This window comes from Podarcis bocagei (assembly GCF_964188305.1).
Source record: "Podarcis bocagei genome assembly, chromosome: 7".
NCBI classification, from domain to species: Eukaryota; Metazoa; Chordata; class Lepidosauria; order Squamata; family Lacertidae; genus Podarcis; species Podarcis bocagei.
The window spans coordinates 37440171-37449398 of NC_138132.1; the positions used below are offsets into that span (position 1 = coordinate 37440171).

At 41.6% G+C, this 9228-nt stretch overlaps 1 long non-coding RNA gene across 1 annotated transcript; it reads right to left on the reverse strand.

The window, feature by feature from the left end:
• Nucleotides 1-8110: 8110 nt before the first annotated feature.
• LOC308591565 lies at nucleotides 8111-9193 on the reverse strand. The gene is made up of 2 exons (XR_014010190.1): nucleotides 9025-9193; nucleotides 8111-8225 (listed from the first exon to the last, which is right to left on the reverse strand). It is a non-coding gene; the product is annotated as an uncharacterized lncRNA (long non-coding RNA).
• Between the last annotated feature and the right edge of the window lie 35 nt (nucleotides 9194-9228).

The following is a 9228-nucleotide window of genomic DNA, read 5'->3' on the forward strand; positions in this document are numbered from 1 at the left end:
TGTAGTGTGTCGTCTTTCACAAACGCGAGGTGGAATAAAAAAAGAGGGTCGTCCAAGTGAACCAAAGTACCTTGTTATGGAACCACTAACAGATTACAGATGTAGGGCCATCACTTTGCTTTATTTACACCCTGCCTTTCAATTTTATAAATGCCTAAAGTGGCTTAAAATTGAACAAGGAATGGTACTGGAAAAACCAAAACAACAGTTTAAGCAGGAAGGGAAAAAGTCAAAGCATCAAAATCAGGCAGTAGCAAGTCTCAGAATTTTTTGTTTGTTTTCGTTTTAACAATTTTTATTGGTTTCTAAACAAATTCAGATACAAGAACCATTAAACACTTGTCCAGCAATACATCTAATGGTGTTTGTTTTAGCTAGACTGGTGACTGGGAGTGGCTGCCAAGACCATATAACACCGGTCCTGAAAGACCTACATTGGCTCCCAGTACATTTCTGAGCACAATTCAAAGTGTTGGCACTGACCTTTAAAGCCCTAAACAGCCTCGGCCCAGTATATCTGAAGGAGCATCTCCACTCCCATTGTTGAACTCGGACACTGAGGTCCAGCTCCAAGGGCCTTCTGGTGGTTCCCTCACTGCAGGAAGTGAGGTTACAGGAACCAGGCAGAGGGTCTTTATGGTAGTGGCGCCCACCCTGTGGAACGCCCTCCTATCAGATGTCAAGGAAATAAACAAATAAACAACAATCTGACTTTTATTTTTTTTAATATATTTTTATTGCTTTTTTCCAGTTATCATATCAAACATCAAAAGAAGAAAGAAGAAAAGAAAAACAAAAGAAATCCAACTTTCAATTACATTTTTCCATGACTTACTGGACTTCCCCACATCTCCCTCACCCTGCTTTCTTAACAATAAAATGTCAGCAAATTAATGGCTTGTTTCGTGTGTTATTAATATTTTCAAATAATTCTCTTTTAGGTTCAAAATACTTATTATCAATTTACTTTTACTTTAAACTAAAACACAATATTATTTTAAACTTTAGTCCTTTCCAGGTCGTATCTTAATTTCCAATATACAAAATCTTATTGCTGGAGCTTAGTTTCCCAGGTCATGCAAATTATTGGCATTCATATAACTTGTAATATTTTTGTAAATAGTCTTTGAATTTTTTCCAATCCTCCTCCGTTGTTTCTTCTCCCAAATCTCGGATTCTGCCAGTCATTTCGTCCAGTTCCATATAGTCCATCAATTGCATATGCCACTCCTCCAGTGTGGGCAAATCTTGTATCTTCCAGTGCTTTGCGATAAGTATCCTTGCTGCTGTTGTTGCATACATAAAAAATACTCTATCTTTCTTTAACACTTTCTGGCCGACAATGCCCAAAAGGAAGGCCTCTGGTTTCTTAGGAAAGGTATACTTAAATACCTTTTTTAACTCATTGTAAATCATTTCCCAGAAAGCCTTTACCCTTGGGCAGGTCCACCAGAGGTGGAAGAATGTCCCATCCGCCTCCTTACATTTCCAGCATTTGTTGTCAGACAAATGGTATATTTTAGTAAGCTTGACTGGGGTCATGTACCACCTGTATATCATTTTCAGAATGTTTTCTTTCAAGGCACTACATGCCGTAAATTTCATACCGGTGGTCCATAACCTTTCCCAGTCCTCAAACATAATGTTATGCCCAATGTCTTGAGCCCATTTTATCATGGCGGATTTGACTGTCTCATCCTGAGTGTTCCATTTAAGCAGCAAGTTATACATTCTCGAAAGTACCTTTGTCTTTGGTTCTAACAATTCTGTCTCTAATTTCGATTTTTCCACCTGGAATCCTGTTTTTTTGTCCAACTTAAACATCTCTTGAATTTGAGCATAATGAAACCAGTCTTGCACCTTATGCTTTACTTTTTCATAGCTCTGTAATCTCCAATTGTCGCCTATTTTTTCTAACATTTCCCCGTATTTCAACCAACCGGTCTCCATATTGGGTCTTTTTCGGGCCTTGGCCTCCACTGGTGATGGCCACCTCGGGGTCTTACTTTCTAATAAGTCTTTGTATTTTATCCAGACCATAAATATTGCTTTTCTGACAATATGGTTTTTAAATGTTTTGTGAATCTTAACCTTGTCGTACCACAAATATGCATGCCACCCAAAAGCATTGTCAAACCCCTCTAGATCTAGGACATCAGTGTTTTCCAGTAACAGCCAATCTTTCATCCAGCAGAAGGCTGCAGCTTCATAGTATAACCTTAAGTCTGGCAGACAAACTTCGAAATATCCTTCTGCCATTTACCAAAACATTCAGCTCTGTCCACAATCTGAAGGGCCTGAAACAAAAACAACATCTTTGGCAATACATTCATTTTTACTGCTGCAATTCTACCCAACAAGGAAAGTTTCAATCTTGACCAAATTTCTAAATCCTTTTTAACCTCTAACCAACATTTTTCATAGTTGTCCTTAAACAAATTCAAGTTTCTGGAAGACAAATTTATCCCCAGGTATTTCACTTTTTTAACCACAGTTAATTCCGTTTCTTTCTGAAACTCATCTGTTTCTAAAGGTGTCAAGTTTTTGACCAAAACCTTGGTTTTTTGCTTATTCAGCTTGAATCCCGCCACCTGACCAAACTCTTGAATCAGTTCTAATACTCTTTTTGTACTAGATTCTGGCTCCTGTAATGTCAAAACCAAGTCATCTGCAAAAGCTTTCAGTTTATATTGCTTCTCTCCGACATGTATTCCTTTTATCAGCCGGTCCTCCCTTATCATGTTCAAAAGCACCTCCAGGACTGAAATAAATAACAGAGGGGATAGGGGACACCCCTGCCGTGTTCCTTTTTCAATTTTAAACTCATCTGTCACCACATTGTTCACAATCAATTTAGCTTTTTGTTCTGAATAGATTGCTTCTATGCCATTTTCAAACCCCTGTCCCACTCCCATCCCTTCCAAATTTTTCTTCATAAACCTCCAGGAAATATTGTCAAAGGCTTTCTCCGCGTCAATAAAAATTAACACTGCTCTTGTATTGATATTTGTTTGCAAAAGTTCCAAAATATCAATGATGTTCCTAGTGTTATCAAACAAGTGTCTGCCTGGGAGAAAGCCTGCCTGGTCCTTGTGAGTTACTTCATTAAGCACTCTTTTAAACCTACTTGCCAAAATGTCTGCAAAGATTTTATAATCCACGTTTAGGAGTGAGATGGGACGGTAGTTCTTTAGTTGGGTCTTTTCAGCTTCCAGTCTAGGAATCAATGTGATGAAAGCTTCTTTCCACGTTTCCGGTGTCTTCTTCCCCTCCATAATCTGGTTGCAAACCTCCATTAGTGGTTGTGTCAAATAGTCTTTTAAAGTCTTATAATACTTGGAGGTAAGACCGTCTGGGCCTGGAGATTTGCCAAGTTGCATATTCTGAATGGCGCTCTCAATTTCCTGTTGTGTTATGCGATGGTTTAAGACTGTTCTCTTTTCTTGGGATATTTTTGGTAGTCCATTAGTTTTTAGAAATTGATCTATCTCAGTCACTTCCTGAGGCCCTTGCGTATAAAGCTTTTTGAAATATTTCTGGAAACACTTTCTTATTTCTTCCGGTTTCTGTATATTTTTCCCTTCCACCTCCAGATTGGTAACAAAGTTCAGTTTTTGTCTCCTTTTCAACTGCCATGCTAGCAGTTTTCCACATTTATTCGCCAATTCGAAGGATCTTTGTTTCATTTGTTTAATTTTCCATTCCACTTCTTGATTTATTAATTTCGCATATTGTGCTTGGTAAAACTTAATTTCTCTCAGAATCTCTTTAGATTTTGGTTTTAATCTCAATTTTTTCTCTCCATCTCTTATCTTCTCTAATATCTTATCCTTTTTTCCATTCCAGAGTTTTTTCTTAATCGTATTCTGTTGTATCAGAAACCCTCTCATTACAGCTTTACTTGCGTCCCAGATTATTCTCTTTTCCACCGAGGTGTTCAAGTTTATTTCAAAGTAGTCTTTTAAAGTTTTTTGGGCCTTTTTCACAATCTCTTGATCTCTTAGCAGAGCGTCATTCATTTTCCATCTGAAGGAACCAGCTGGAGTAAGTCTCAGTTCCACTTTCAAGGCATTATGGTCGGAGCAGGTTTTTGGGCAGATTTCCACTTTAACAGTCTTAGGTGCCAGCCCTCTAGATGTCCAAATTTGGTCTATTCTTGTCCATGACAAATGAGCCTCAGAAAAGAATGTTCCTTCTTTACCCAGGGGGTTCTTTGTCCTCCAGATATCAATCAAATCCATATTGTCGGTCAGTTCAAAAAAAAGTCTTAGGTAGCCTGCCATCTTTGGTTAGATTTTGATTTTGCGACTTGTCCATATAAGTAGAGACCACCCCATTCATGTCTCCCATCAAAAAGATGTTAGAATAGTCCAAATAATCCAGCAACATCTCATGCAACTTCTTGTAAAATTCTGACTTCCCTTCATTTGGTGCATAGATTCCTACTATTAGAAACTTTTCTCCTTGTGTTTGTATCTCAATTGCCAAAATTCTTCCATGTTCATCTTTAAATAGAAATTTCAGTGACAGGTTCTCTTTTGCATAAATCACTACGCCTCTTTTCTTAACTTTGTCTGACGAAATAAATTCTTGGCCTAGTCTTTTGTTGATTAATACTTTCCTATGGAGCCTAGTCACATGAGTTTCCTGCAAACAGCTAATGTCCAACTTTTCTTTTTTCAATATGTGAAAGATCCTCCTTCTTTTTTCCGGAGAGTTCCCGCCATTTATATTCCAGCTTAGAAGTTGCAGAGACATCCTGGATCAATTTAAGAGTCCTCTTGAGGTGTGTCTTCTTCGTCCAAACCCGATGGTAAAGCAGGTGCTGGTTCAGGTAGAGGTGCTGGCCCAGCACCGGCAACTCCTTTCCGAAGGTCCTCTCCGTAGTCGTTCAAAAATTTTGTTTGGTCTTCTGTTGTTCTGATTTTTATCTTTTTCCCTTTGATGGTAAAAGATAGTCCTTGAGGGAATTCCCACCTATAAGGGATTGTGTTGTTTCTAAGTAGTCCTGCTAAATCCTTATATGTAGATCTTAAATCCAATAATTGTTTCGGGATATCTCTGTAGATTTCTGCTTTTTTACCTTGGATCACCAGTGCTTTTTTAAAGTGTAAGCCGAGTATCTTGTCGCTTTCTTGCCTTGATCTCAAAATGATCAGGCAATCTCTAGCTCTGTCCTTCTTCACCACTCTTCCCAATCTAAAAGCGGTGACAATTTTAAAGTCCTTATCTTCTTTTATAGCCCAGAACTTTGATAATTCTAGTGTCAAAAAGCCAATCAAATTGTCTTGTTCAAGTTCTGGAATCGAGCGTAGCCTAAGATTATTTTCCCGGTTTTTCAATTCCACCATAGACAGATAGGCCTGCTGTTCGCTAATTTGCCTGCAGAGTGGCTTTACTTCCCTTCTTACTTCCTCTACCTTCTTATTGGCCTCCTCTGCTTTCTCATTTGCACGTTCAGCCAGTCTCCGATTTTCTAAGGTTGTTGTTTGGAGGTTCCCAATTACTTGTGTGTTTTGAGAAACTTGTTCAGTCAGCTTGTTGATAGTAGTTGTAACTTGATCAAACTTTGTGTTTAAAGCAGCAAGCTGATCCAGAATTTTCTGAGAAACTGGGTCTATCCCTCCTGCAGCCATATCCTTTGAAACTGGCTCTTGAGTTGATTGAGCACCTTGCCCTTCTTTCAATGTTAAAACCGTAGGGACAGATGATCTACGTGACTGTACGGGCTGTACAGGCAATGTTGTTTGTAGCAGTAGCTGTTCTGCCTTTGATTTAGCTGCCCTTTTCCTTGTGCCACTCATTCCACAGCTGTCTATGCGTCAAGGTCAAATTGTAAGTCCCATGGGAAAAATAATCCAGGAAGAAGAAAACAAATACCAAGAAGATAATCCAAATAAAAAGCAGTTCCCAGAGGTTAGTTAGTCCTAAATCCACTAGGGGGAGCTTCCCTGTAGGTCAGTGAGAAAATAAAATTTTCCACACTAAGCAGAAGCCCAAAAAAAGCAAAAAGTTTTAAAGGTACCTTCAGTGTCCTTTTATACTTAAAGAGCTTTCCCAAAGTACCAACAAAGTTTCAATAATAAGTGCAAGAAACAGTTTCTTCGTTATTTGTATCCAATCATGCTTGACAGTAACAAGTCCACTTTAATTACAGTTTCTGCAATTTGACAGTTCCTAGTGTCCTGGCAGCCCCAGCATTTGGTTATTTTGTAATCCACTTAGTAAAAAAGGGGAGAGGTTTCCGTTCAAATCAGTCACTTCCCAACCTCTTAATCTTTTTCCCCTTTCAGATGGTTAAGTTCCAATTTGCACAGTTCTAAAAGTTTCCTCTTAAAATCCTTTTCGCAGTGCTCTCAGTTTGCAAAAGTCTTTTGCTTTGATCTTAGCAAAGGCGGAAAGCGGACTTCCTTTTTTCACCTCCCGTTTTCAGCCGAATTTTCCTTTAAAATTTAGACTCAAATAAATGTTTGTAAATCCTTACTCACGAGTATACAGTTCTGTAGCCAAATGTTCCAGGAAGAAAGGACAGCGCTCATCAGCAGCAGCCGCGCAGCTTCACTTCCGCGGAAAGAGCGATGAACTCACAGCACCGCTCCCCCTTCCACGATCCGGAGCTCCTTACGGGGTCCCTTCAACGTTTCTGGGGTCGCTCCTGGTGCCCGCCGAGTCCCACGGCCACGGGCTCACTCTACCCGTGGTTTTTCTGGATGGGTTGTCGCTGTGCCGCAGCGCACGACCCTTTTCCGCGGAGCCCCTCTTCAGCAACTGAGGAGGACCGCCATTGCTGTTTCGCGCCGCCTCCGGAAGTCCCTGACTTTTAGAAGACATCTGAAGGCAGCCCTGTATCGGAAAAAATTTAGTGTCATTTTTTTTTACAATTTTCTATTTGCAATAAGCCACCCAGAGTGGCTGGGGAAACCTAGCCAGATGTGCGGGGTATAAATAATAAAATTGTTGTTGCTGTTGTTCTTGTTCTTGTTCATTGACTATAGACATAAACTTGCAAAAAGAATGTTCAAACATATTATTTAATGTAACCTCTGCTCTGAGAATATTGGCATGACAAGGTCTTGGTTTTGGTAATTAACATGCTTAAAGAAATGGGCCCACATTTCTTGGAAGGTATCTCTATTCTGAAATATAAATGGATGGCAAAGACAGGCTCAGAGTTAAGAGGTTAAAAGGTCTGGATGAATTAAGAAGACAGGAATGAAAAAGTACACACTTGTTAAAGGAATTGCTGGTCTGGTTTGCACATAACACTAAACCATGGTTTTCTAAACAGTGTTGATGGGGTGCTTTTATGAAAAAGTGTACCCACTCCCATAGGAGGCAGTGGTGGCCATCAACTTAGATGGCTTTAAAAGAGGATTTGACAATTTTATGAAGGATAAGGCTATCAAACGGCTCCTAGCTATGATGGCTATGCCCTTCCTCCAAGTTCAGAGGCAGCAATACCAGTGGCTGCAAACCTCAGAAGGGGAGAGTGCTCTTGAGCTAAGGACCTGCTTGTGGACTCCTCATAGGTTTGTCACTGTGAGAAAAGGATCCTGGACTAGATGGGCCATTGGCCTGATCCAGCAAGCTCTTCTTATGCTTAATAGACCAGCCTCCTAGTTACCAAAGGTAGCTCCAAGGACAGCAAATGACTTGGGCATGTGGAACTTCAGGCATCTATATCTGGCCCTTGAGACTGCCAAGGCCACACCCCCTCTGTAGGCCACACCCCCTTTTGACGCTACCACGACCCTCTTTTTGCCTGGCTGGATTGTTTGCTTGATGATGGCTTGTGCTTTCCTGGGTGAAGAGGGGTATGTAGAAACTAACCTGCAGTATAAAGGTAAGGAGCCACCAAGCTAAGGTACCAGTGCCATGTGTTTCCTGGAAGGAAGTCCAGAGGGGAATGTAGAGTTTGGGCTGGAAAACCTTTTCCAGCCCTGAATTAAGGACTGGGATGAGAAGAAAGCTTGGAGGCAAGATTAGGACAGGAGGGAGTTTACTCCACATCAGCAGCTGAGTAGATTAGATGGGAGCACTGAGTCCCACAGGAAGGAATTTAGTGGGGGAAATTTGCAGGGATTATAAAATGCATTATGAATAGCATTCATTTTGTGTTTTACTTTCTTTATTGAGCCCTTGTCCTTAGAGTCTGCCCCCTGTTTATAACTGCACAAATGCTGGAGTTCTTCCACTTGATAGCGACTTCCTCTGTAACATTGATTCTTATCAGCAAAACCAAAAGAAAGGATGACATGTTTCAGTTTAACGCATCACCACCTGCCTTTATATCGAAAACAATTGCAAACCCTTCCGCTTAAGTGATTTATTCTGCTTCTAACTACTCCTTTTATGGCAAAGTGGGAGCAACACTTGTGGACCTCCTAGTGAGGCATCCTCCCAGCCCAAAGCACAGACCTGATGGAGAAACTCTTCCAGTCCCATGAGATACAGCGGCGCACAAGATGGAACAATGCTGTCACTTCACATAAGGCAGCATCGTATGGACAGACTACCCAGGAACCTTTGCAACATTGCAGAATGTCCCTTGCTCATGCAAAGCTGTGGGGTCTGACTTCAGGGTTGTGAGCACCCCTAATTAGGGTGGAGGCAAATGCACACCCTCCAACACACTGAATCTCAAAACCGGGATGCTTGTCATCGCGGCCATGCTCCCATGCAAGTCACGTGACCCATATGAGATCACAGAGCCCAAAATATGCACTGGAGGGGGGCTCTCACATGAGAGCACAGCATGCAAAAATGTGCATTTTGGGGCACCACACAAGATCGTGGCTCTGGAAAAAGCGCTTTTTTGGGGGGGGGGGATTGCGGCACGAGATTGCAGCCTAAAATTGCCACCATGCTCTCACGTGAACAAACGGGATGTCCCGGTTTTACCGGGGCACTCACAGGGTATGCAAATATGGCCCTCCAAGCTTCTCTGCTTGGCTCTTGAGATTCCCTCAAAGGACACTCCCACTCCCCAGGCCACACCTCCTCCCCCCAAACCATATCCCTCACCAACCCTGCTCTGTACTCTCTTCCATTGCTTTTGCCTGTGTCCTTGGAACCAGGCCCACACAGAGCTTGTCTGAGGCCCGGGGGTCAAGTCTTGTTCTTGGCATGACAGTGTAACTTCAGCCAGCCACTGGCAGGGGCCCCCAGTCAGCTTAGCCCTCTGAGGCCTGGAGCAAGTGTACCCAGCTCACCCCCCCTCCCCAGCTT